Here is a 10684-nt window from a genome sequence, read left to right as displayed (position 1 = left end):
TTCAATAAAATGAACTGTTAATTCAAGAGGGAGTTTTCAGTCAAGAGACTTCAATTCCTAGAACCATAAATTGCAAACATGGCCATGTTGCCCAATGGAAAAGTCAGCAGAGACATAGACACAGTTATTTATTGCAATGTGAATGTTTGCAATGCAGCTTCTATTTAATTTGCACTGACATTATAACCAAAATAAATAATAGGAACTGATATAATCAGTGTCAGGATTATACAATCCCATCCATGGTTCAATTTCACATTCTTGCATACATAAATATGATAAAATGTCTTGAAATTACTGTACAATAATAAATTACTTCAAATTCTTTTTCATTATTTGTGTATAGATCACACTGACAATCAAAATGGTGCAGATATGTATTATAATATATGGCTCAAATTGTGTATTATGTTTTACTTCATTTCTGAACTTTATTCCCTTTGTGTATTACTCACTGATTGTTACACCCCTGATAGTTAGGGCAATGGCAAAGCTTTTCTACCTCTGCGCATTGCTGGAAATCATTATGTATTTCACTGCCATGCATCTAATGATCATTATCAATTTATACTGTGAAAAGGAAACTGCTGATGAATATTGTACAGTATGGCGACTATCATCCTGTAGCCCCATCTGCAATTCTATGACTAGAATTATGAGCTCACAATCTGACAAGCTGGGCACAGGCTCAAGTTGTTTCATTCATTGCACAGAACAAATAGGCTCCAAGGCATTGTGTCACTAAGATATTCTGTATCAACACTGTAAATGTTTTTAAAGTAATAGAAACGTCTAAACATATCATTCCTTCACTGTCTTAGATAGTTTGAGAGTGTGTTCATTCTCAAAGACCAACACTAAATGGGTATTCCAGGCATTTTTTTAAGACTTCAAACAGCATTTAATGGTTTTGATTTAAGCAATGAATCACTGAGGCATCTTGGTTGACAATTGACAACAATATGGCAGATGTACTGTTCTCTCCAGCTAGCCATTTCTTCAGTTTTTGAGCTTCTTCGGCACACAACAATTGTCCTTGTAGTTCTGAGTGTTTATGCTAGAAAATAAATTTAAAATAGCCTGTATCAAACAAGGATACCAGAAACTAAACTTCCAATTAGAAAAATATGCAGTTTGTCCAGAATCATTAATCTATTAACCTTTGATAGTGTCAAGTGGTCACAAGATCTGCATGTATCAAAAAAAGCAACACACATAAAAGTTGCTGGTGTCACAGCAGGCCATACAGCATCTCTAGGAAGAGGTACAGTCGAAGTTTTGGACCGAGACCCTTCGTCAGGATGAAGGGTCTCGGCCCAAAATGTCGACTGTTATGTGTGTTGCTTGAAATTCCAGCATCTGCAGATTTCCTTGTGTTTGTGTATCAAAGAAATCTGGGTTATAGATGTTATCATTATTGTATCATTTAAACTTTGTAAATTTTTTCATCATTTCATCCTGGAATTTTCACTTCTTACCTATCCCAGAATAGCTGAGAATTGAAGGATATATCAACTTGGCTGTGGCAAATCCAATCTCCTAGATATTGGTAATTGCTTCATTGAAATAATTCCAGTCTTCAATCATGTCAAATGGAAATGAATCTCAATGAAGATTCATTGTGTAGTTTCGTATGCAAATATAATATGTTTAAGATTGTCATCACAAATCGAAGAAAACCATTTAAGGCTCTCGATGCATGGCAGAAATAATATTGTATTTACCTTCTTTAAATAAAAGGTTCTCCTAAAGTACTGGTGCTTTACAGTAAACTGGTCTGTTTAACCAATGGTCTTCGCACTTTTGTTCAATATTTGTAATAAGGTAGTAATTCCTGGATCAAATCAAACTTGGTTGCCAGCAGAATGTATTTCCTCAGTTCTCCTTCCCAACAAGTTTTACTCACAACTGTTCAAGTTCAAGTTCAAACTTGTCATCATATATACAACCAAATGAAACAATATTCCTCCGGACCACAAAACAGATCACACACAACACATATAAAACAAAATATTACCACAAATAAAGTAATAAAATTCAAATATAGTTCAAAGTATAAACAGCTCTCAGCACAAGTAAACAGTAAATCATACAGTGAACGGTAAACAGCTTGCTGTCCTAGTAACGACACCCCAGTGGTGGTAGGGTATTCATCAGTCTCACTGCTGAGGAAAGAAGCTGTTACCCACTCTGACAGTCCTAGTCCTAATCCTTCTGTACCTCCTTTCTGAAGGTAGTGGGTCAAGGAAATTGTGGATGGATGTTAGGGATCCTTTGTATATAATGTTCCTGGTAAATGTCGCAAATAGGAGAAGGGAGACCCCGGTGATCCTCTTGACATTTTTTATTATCCTCTGTAGGGTCTTACGGTTCAATGCCTTACAGCTTTCGTACCACACAATGATGCAGCCAGACAGGACACTCTCGATGGTCCTCCTGTAAAATGTTGTTAAAATGAGGATGAGGAGACTTGCACTCCTCAAACTCCTCAGAAAGTGTCGATACTCCTGTGCCTTCTTGATTATTGAGGAGGTGTGTGTGTCCAGGTTAAATCATCAATAATGTGCACATCAAGGAACTTTGTGCACTTTCCTGCCTCCAAGCTAAGCCACATATGAAGGGCATGAGCTGGACTTGGTTGCCGGAGGCTATTTGAGATGCACGCCATTGCAAGTACTTACAGGTAGTGGGAGCTTAATCTCACTACCTCCCCACCTATGACAACTGTAAGGGACTACTGTTGCAATGTGTGGTTATTTGAGTTTCTATCCTTCCTATCAAAGGAGTAAATAAAAGTACAGAAGGAACGAGCAGAGCGGCCATTTTTGGAGTGGCTAATGTTGAAAGTTTCTGTTAAGTTTCCTTTTTTTCATACTGTGTCAGGAGTACTTATTGTAATTTAAATGACCATTGCGTGTTCTTCAAGCCAGATGTTGGAGTCCTGGGAGACCCAGAGACTTTCAGGGAACTAAATCTGTGTGAAGTGCATCCCGTTGCAGCTGCTTGAAGACCATTGTAGGGATCTGAAGCAGCAGCTGAATGACCTTTGGCTTCTATGAGAGAGTGAGGAGATCATCGATCGGAGTTACAGGAAGTAGTCACCTCTAAGTTGCATGAGGTGCTTAGCTGGGTGACTGTCAAGAGAAGGAATGTCCAGATGGTGAATAGACAGTTAGCACAGAATACCCCGTGGCCATTCCCCTCAATAATAAGTAAACCGTTTTGGATACCATTGCGGGGGATGAACTCCCAGTGAAATGCCATGGAGACCAGGTTACTGGCACTGAGCATGGGTCTGTGGCACAGAAGTAAAGAGGGGAAAGAGGTAGTGATAAGGGAGTCAATAATCAGAGGTACTAAAGACTTGTGCTGATCAACTGGTTTGTGTGTTCACTGAGATACCTAACCTCTTGCTTCGGCAGTCTGAGGTACCGACGTGCTTCAAGCAGGCTTCAGTTATACTGGTGCCTAGGAAGAGCATGGTGACCTGCCTCAGTGACTATCCTCCAGTAGCACTTACTGTACATCCAAGTGTTTTGAAATGTGTTCAGAGGTTGGTGATGAAACATATCAATTTCTGCCTGAGAAGCGACTTAGATCCACTTCAATTTACCTACCAGAGCAATAGGTCCGCAGCAGATGCCACCTCATTGATTCTTCGCTGAACTCTGGAACATCAGGACAGCAAAGATGCAAACATCAGGATGCTCTTTATTGACTACAGCTTAGCGTTCCATAACATCATCCCCTCAGAACTAATTAATCAGCTCCAAGACCTTGTCCTCAATATCTGCTCGTGCAATTAGATCCTGGATTTCCTCAGTTGCAGAAACCAGTCAGCTCAATTGGCAACAATATCTCCTCCACATTCTCCATCACTGCCTGGGATGGAAACGGCAATGCCCTTGGAGGAAAAATAAGTGGTGGATAAAGTGGTGGATATCATGGGTAAAGCCCTCCCCACCATTGAGCGCATCTGCATGGAGCATTGTCACAGGAAAGCAGCATCAATAATCAGAGACTCCTTCCACCCAGAAATGCTCTCTTCTCACTGCTGCCATTAGGAAGAAGGTACAAGAGCCTTAGGACTCACACCACCAAATTCAGGAACAGTTATTACCCCTCAACCATCAGGATCTTGGTGTTGCAAAGTGTTACATTAACTACTACACTACTTGCCACCCAGAAGCCATGCTTATGGCTCTGTTATAGTTCTTATATTTTTCTTTAATCATCATTGAAGGATGAAAATAATTTTGTGTATGAAGTGCATTAATGATCTGGAGACTAATAAATCATACGCAAAGATTCTCAATTGTAAATTATTAAATTCTAAGTCACAAAGATGACTTCTTTTATCACTTTCCTTTTGCTGAAGTTATCAATGCATGTTGGAACACGATTCTACCAGAATATTAAAACATTGAGCATTTCATTCAAGTGTCCATTGTGATAGATAACACTCAAAAAGTTTCAATTTTTATTTTGCTTTATCAATCTTGCCAGATATACCCTAATGAGCTTCACATCCAATGAATCATATTGAATTCGCAAGATGTAGATTTGTTTCACAATATTATTCCTAAATGTCACTGAACTAAGGATGCAGTCCCATTGTCTGAGGCCTTGATAAACCAAATCAGATAATAGTGTCAGATATCTTTCTCTGAAGGACATTAATGAATCAGATGAGTATTTACAACAATCCAGTAGTTTCATGGTTACCATTACTGAACTATCTTTAGTTCCGTTTACATCATTACTTGCATTTCATTTTCCCAGCTGCCAAGTCTCTGGATCAATGATCCAGAATCGAAACAGCTGGTCCAGTAACTTAACCACTCCACTACCATGCCCATCATCATTATGCAGGAAATTAAAATGTTTTGGCTCAATGAATAGTGTGTTTTATTGCAGCCACTAGCACATTTAAATATGTAGATGGATGAAAAAATAACTCTAAGTTAAGGCTTTATACAACAACCACCATAATTACTGAAAATGCATTTATGCAATATTTGTAAATTTAGGTTGCTTCTGTGAGAAACAGCTCTAAAACCAATCAACTTTCACTGTGAAGTAGATGTGTATGAATGAACCTTCAAATTAGATATGGGGAACTGTGATGGCTTTCCTTCCTTTACCAATCAATTTGTCATTACCATCAATGTACAAGAAGCATGGGGCATAAAATTTGTGGGATGCAATTTACTTTAATTCAAAAGCAGATACAAATTATGTATAATGTGGGTATCCTGATTTCCATTCACAATCAAGAGTGCTGTTGGAAAAGTAAGTATCCAATCACAGATCCCTCAATGACTTCCTGTAGTAGTTGCTGATAGAATGGAGATGTTTATCTGCTAATAATTTCCCAGATATATAAGCTATTTTTTCAGTTGCCTCCTACACAGACACACACACGCACGCACGCACGCACGCACACAGTTCTTGATGTAGGCACAATAGTAATCAGATGCAAGTAAACTCAGTAAAGCAGATGGAGTACTGCTTACAACTCTGGTCGTCATTCTAAAGGAAAGATCTGATTACACTGCAGAGGTGCAGAGAGATTTATCAGAAACTTACCTGGGTTGAGGCTTTTCAGTTTTAAGCAGAGTCACCCATGACTGTGTGGCTAGGCATAGCCCAAATAGCATCTATTTGCTGATGATACAGCATCTATTTGCTGATGATACAGCCATTGTTGGTAGAATCTCAGGTGGAGATGAGAGGGCGCACAGGAGCGAGATATACCAACTTGTGGAGTGGTGTCACAGCAACAAGCTTGTACTCAACGTCAGTAAGATGAAAGAGCTGATTGTGGACTTCAGGAAGGGTAAGATGAAAGAACACATACCAATCCTCATAGAGGGATGGGAAATGGAGAGAGTGAGCAGTTTCAAGTTCCTGGGTGTCAAGATCTCTGAAGACCTTATCTGGTCCCAACATATTGATACAGCTATAAAGAAGGCAAGACAGTGGCTATACTTTAATATAAATTTGAAGAAATTTGGTATGTCAACAAATACACCCCAAAACTTCTATAGATGTCCTGTGTAGAGCATTCTGACAGGCTGCATCACTGTCTGGTATGGGTTGGGGGGGGCGGGGGCTACTGCACAGGACCGAAAGAAGCTGCAGCAGCTCCATCTTGGGTACTAGCCTGCAAAGTACCCAGGACATCTTTAGGAAGCGGTGTCTCAGCAAGGCAACATCCATTATTAAGGACCTCCAGCACCCAGGGCATGCCCTTTCTCACTGTTATCATCAGGTAGGTGGTACAGAGGCCTGAAGGTACACACTCAGTGATTCAGGAACAGCTTCTTCCGCTCTGCCATCTGATTCCTAAGTGGACGTTGAAACCATGAAACTATCTCTCTTTTTAAATATATAGACGTTATTTCTGTTTTTTGCATGATTTTTAATCTATTCAATATACATATATTGTAATTTATTTATTTATTTATTCTTTTCTTTATTCTTCTTCTTCTTCTATGTTATGTATTGCATTGAACTGCTGCTGCTGTTAACAAATTTCACGACACATGCCAGCGATAATAAACCTGATTCTGATTCTGATTTATTGGGTAGATTTGCTTTCTTTGCAGCAGACATTGTGAGATGGAAGGTAACAAAGTTATGGGGGGTATAGATAGTGTAGACAGCAGGAATTTTTACAAAGTTATGGGGGGTATAGATAGTGTAGACAGCAGAAATTTGGTTTTATTTAAAACAAGATGGCGTAACAAAATGAAAGAGTTTGATGTTTTGGAAAGGGCATGAGAAAGAACATTTTTAGCCAGAGAGTGAATGGCATCTGAAATGTATTATTTAAAAGGATACTGACATCAGGCACTCACACATCTAAGAAGTATTTGGACAAGCATTTCAATTGCCAGGGCACAGCAGGCTATGGACTATGTGCTGAAAAAACAGACTAGTGTAGATTGGCAGACACGAGGAAATCTGCAGATGCTGGAAATTCAAGCAACTCACACAAAAAATGCTGGTGAACGCAGCAGGCCAGGCAGCATCTATAGGACGAGGTACAGTCGACGTTTCAGGCCGGTACCCTTCGTCAGGACTAGACTTCTTTCCTTTCACCACCAGACCAGATTTCTGCATTCTTCATAAACCAATGAACTCTACCTAACTATTCCTTTCTTTTTGGATTATTTATTTAATTGATTGTATGTTTATTTTTGTAAATTATTGTAATTCTCAAATTTCTAAAACAACAAATTTCTCAACATACGATAGTGATAATAAGCCACTAGTAGTAGTGTGATCAATTCAGTCGAATAAAATATTCTCCTATTGGTTCATCCTCTGGTGATTGTAGAGGCTGATCCAGGATCCACATATGGATCTTAATATCCACACCTTAATGGAGAGTGCCTGTTCGTGGCATTGTTTAATGCGGGAGGGGTTGATGCATGGGCATCCACCACACAGTCCTTGACAGATTGGAGTTGGGTCCAGTGGCATGGAATCCAAGACAACTGGAGACCCTTCACAGGTGGTCTTCACTGCCATTGTGATGTGTCATCATCTCCACCGTTGAGGACTTGGATGAGTCGATCTTTGTCTGGAACCTCCTTGACTTTGTCATGGGTGAACCTACAGGGAGCTAAGCACAAGATGGCTAAACTCCAGATGGCTTAGATCTTGGGACCTCAGGAACACACAAGCGTTTCGTGACAAGGGACAGTCCCCAGAGAACAGGATGTGCACGCATATTCAGATTTGTTCTTTTAGGGTGTAGAATTGTTATTGTTTTAGTATTTTCATTGTAGTTTAACTTTCCTAAGCTTGCTTACATTTAGAAAAATAATTTAAATAATCAAAGGTCAAACCTGTGATCAACGTCCTGGGGTGAAGTCCAAAGCTGGAGGCCCAAGAATCTGGGAGTAAGGTCTGGAGGCCCAGAGATGGCCTATCCTGAGGTTTGAGGCCTGACTGGGTGTGTGAGTGAGTGGGTGGATGGGAGGGTTGGGAAAGAAGCCCGCCCTTCTGCTGTTCATATTGTTACCTGCATTGCTCTGCGAAACATCATGGGCGCCAATATGTGCAGTGACACTCATGGTGATATATTCAGGTGTGCTGGTTGCCACTGCAAACAAGGCACTTCACTGTATCTGATGACTAAACCTGAACCTGAATTCACCAATAAGCATGTAATTGTTCAGAAAATCTTCCAGTAGTTGTAGTATAGCTGATTTCGTATTTTTCTAGAAGTTCCTCAGTTTCTCTGCAGCAGATGTCACGTCACTTAAACAGTCTGTTTTATAAGTTAATTGCTTATCTCTAGTCTGAGTATGAGATGACCATGACTTCTTTTTCTTTGTCCTTTTTTTTGCTTACACTTTGTTCTCATAGCACTTACTGAAGTGGATGTAATCAGTAAGTTTTATGCTTCATTCTTGACATCAGAGAATCTCAAATCAATATCACCGGATCCAACAGACTCTAAACCTTCATGAACATGATCTTGTCAATTTTTCTGAATAAACCTGATTCTGGTGGTTCTTATCTCATTCTTGAGCACAGACATCCTAAAAGTGGGGAGAGGATTAGGAAATGTAAGGACATTTGCCCCCTTTTGACGGGTTTCTGCTATGCCTTATGAAAGCCAACTTATACAACCAGAGACTCGGCCCAAAACGTTGACTGTACTTTTTTCCATAGATGCTGCCTGGCCTGCTGAGTTCCTCCAGCATTCTGTATGTGTTGTTTGGATTTCTGGCATCTGCAGATTTTCTCTTGTTAGAAGCAATTTATCTGTTAGCATCATGAAATGGCTATGTTATTTTGGCTGCCTCAAAGCCGCATGGCGGTATCTGTGAAGGCTGTAAGTTGTAGATGAGATGCTTGCAGCAGCACGTTAAGTTTGTGAGGATGCTGTAGAGTGTAACTGTAAGATATGAGTCTTCATTGATAGAGATTGTTGCGAGCTGGTTAAGAGGAGCAATACATTGATCAGTTGTGACATCAGTAAGTTACGGAACTTCAAAGTGACCTTGACTACTTTTGTAAGCTTATTTAATTCCTGAAGAAAAACACCCAGAAAGGTCAGGTGAGTCATTGCCCCTGCTACTTTCTGAGTACAAGCCAGAGGTGTTCTGGACACAGTTACACTAAACTATATTTTCCAACTTTCTAACTACTACACTTAAGCCCCTAGTTTGAAAAATATGGAACTTCATTTTGCCCATATTTCAACTTTCTTTGCATTTCCCTGGGCTATTGTTACTTGTAAAGTTTCTAACAGTACCTGTATCACCTTCAGTGTATATTCCCTTTGTGACTTTAACTTTATCCAGGATGAAATGCCCAGCCAATGAACAAAAGTTAATGTGGATTAATTGGTGAAGTCATCATAATTACCAAGTGGCATGTAAGTTACAAGCTTTCCTGCTCATCATCGAACTTATCAATTGATTTAATTTAATTCTGTTTACCTCTTGCTTATAAAGAAGCCATGTTTTGAATGTTGCTAAGTCCCCACATAATATCCACGTAGCAAACACAAAATGCTGAACGAACTATTCAGGTCAGGCAGTATCAATGGAAAAGAGTAAACAGTTAACGTTTCCGGCTGAGGACCGTCATCAGAACAATCTTTGCACTTTTCCATGGATACTGCCTGGCCTGCAGAGTTCTTCCTGCATTTTGTGTGTGGTGCTTGGATTTCCAACATCCGCAGATTTTCTCTTGTTTGTAGTATTCACATAATGTGTTTTTGGTCCAATTTTCCTGAAGGACTATTAGTTGGTTTATATTGAGGACAGAAAACTGAAGCAGTCTGCTTTTTCTGTGTAATCTGTCTGATTCCTTCTTCAGCATTTCTCTTAGCCCACACAACATTCAGCAGCTGACAATAAGGATTTAGTTTCCTGGTAAAAATAGGTGCTACAGATTATGTTAAATTTTATATTTTGTTAGAACATAATTATCTGAATTATTTTATTATTTTATTTTATAACTGAGATGTTGAAGGAAAAGTTATGGCATATTTTAAAGGGTTATGCATGCTAAGAAGCAGAGGATTTGCCTTATTCTAGTACAAAGAAATACCGTACGTCACATGGCTGCAGTTCTATGTATTAGAGGGCCCCCTGGTGTTAGAGAGATTACTATTCATGTCTTAATGCAAGAGTACAAGAGTGTTGACATTCTCTTGTCTCCACTGTAGTCTATGACGTGCAGGTATTCTTGTTGAGTAACTTAGACTAGCATAATCAGAATGCAGCTAAGTGCCAGGGGATAAGTGAATTCTGTGATGATCAATAGGGATGATAATAGCAACTAATGCTAAAGTTAGTACATGAGAATTCATACATATCCATGCCACTATTGGCTTTTTAAGCAGCAATCAGCTTGTCAGTCCATCTGTCAGCTTGTCAGCATTTTTCTAGAAAAGACAGTTTTTCTCCAGGATTGGAGCCTGTCAGCATGATCAACAGATCAGTTGAAAGCACAACTGAGCGGTAGACTGAACCAATCAGATCAGTTATAGACAGAACTAAGATAAAGTAGAACAATTTTATGCTGCATTGGCCATGCATAAATTTGAAGCTGAAAGGTTTAAGGTGATTTCTGAGAATGAGTATGTAGACTTAATTGGTGTTCTTCAAAAAAAAATCAAATTGCTAAAATACAAACTTTGAAACATTTTATT

Source organism: Mobula birostris, chromosome 2 (genome assembly GCF_030028105.1).
Source record: "Mobula birostris isolate sMobBir1 chromosome 2, sMobBir1.hap1, whole genome shotgun sequence".
NCBI lineage: Eukaryota > Metazoa > Chordata > Chondrichthyes > Myliobatiformes > Myliobatidae > Mobula > Mobula birostris.
Note: the sequence above shows the minus strand (reverse complement) of the source record.